This window comes from Opisthorchis viverrini (assembly GCF_000715545.1).
Source record: "Opisthorchis viverrini unplaced genomic scaffold opera_v5_130, whole genome shotgun sequence".
Lineage (NCBI taxonomy): Eukaryota > Metazoa > Platyhelminthes > Trematoda > Opisthorchiida > Opisthorchiidae > Opisthorchis > Opisthorchis viverrini.
The window spans coordinates 1,349,815-1,350,635 of NW_008751788.1; positions in this window are offsets into that span (position 1 = coordinate 1,349,815).

Below are 821 nucleotides of genomic sequence, written 5' to 3' on the forward strand. Positions count from 1 at the left end.
GGACGCATCACACTGCACAGATTCCGGTGGACCACGCTGTAAATATGTGTTTCTCCCCTGGGTTGGTTCCTATTCTAGCCTATCCTAACAGGCCATAGATCTTCTGAGTCCGACTATCAAATAATTCGGTGAGCAACCCTCTTTATTTGAAACCCTCAGGTTTCCCTACACAGTTTGTTCGGAGGCCAGCCGTCCCCAATAACCGAACATCATATCATTTGGAAGGGTGTCACGTGCAGGACACGGACCAAACGAAGGCATGCCCCGATTGGTCAGAACGCCAGCCAATCCGGATCGAGCATCTCTGACTCGACGCCTCTCGCCCCCTCACGGAGATTCTGGCACGACCTTGTGGAACACCATGTGACTGAGCTACAAATACAATTGTAATAATTTTCCTTTGTCCCCATAAAGAGCTGTGTAGAGTTACCGCGCCTTTTGATATATCATAGTGGACGGAGCAGGGAACCAAGGGACCGATACAGAGTTGCACAATCGTACACCGAGTGACAACACAGTTGTTCATGGAAAATTTCCTGGCTCCGTTCTGCGAAACTGTCGGCCAGACTTCAATCATGATTGCTGCCTGCATCGCAGTAAATTCTTGAAGGTGTGGGTGCATGTAATGACAATAGAACGGTGGGACGGCATGCTAGTAAAAGAAATGATCTTATTCGCAGAATCATATAGTCCATACCCAACAGGTCGATAATAACCGGGACATTTGGAAAAGAACGAAGAAGGTAGCGAACAAAGCTTGTTTTCTGTGATTGTTCATCTTGGCTAATACATCACAAATTTATATGGTAGCAGAAATCACG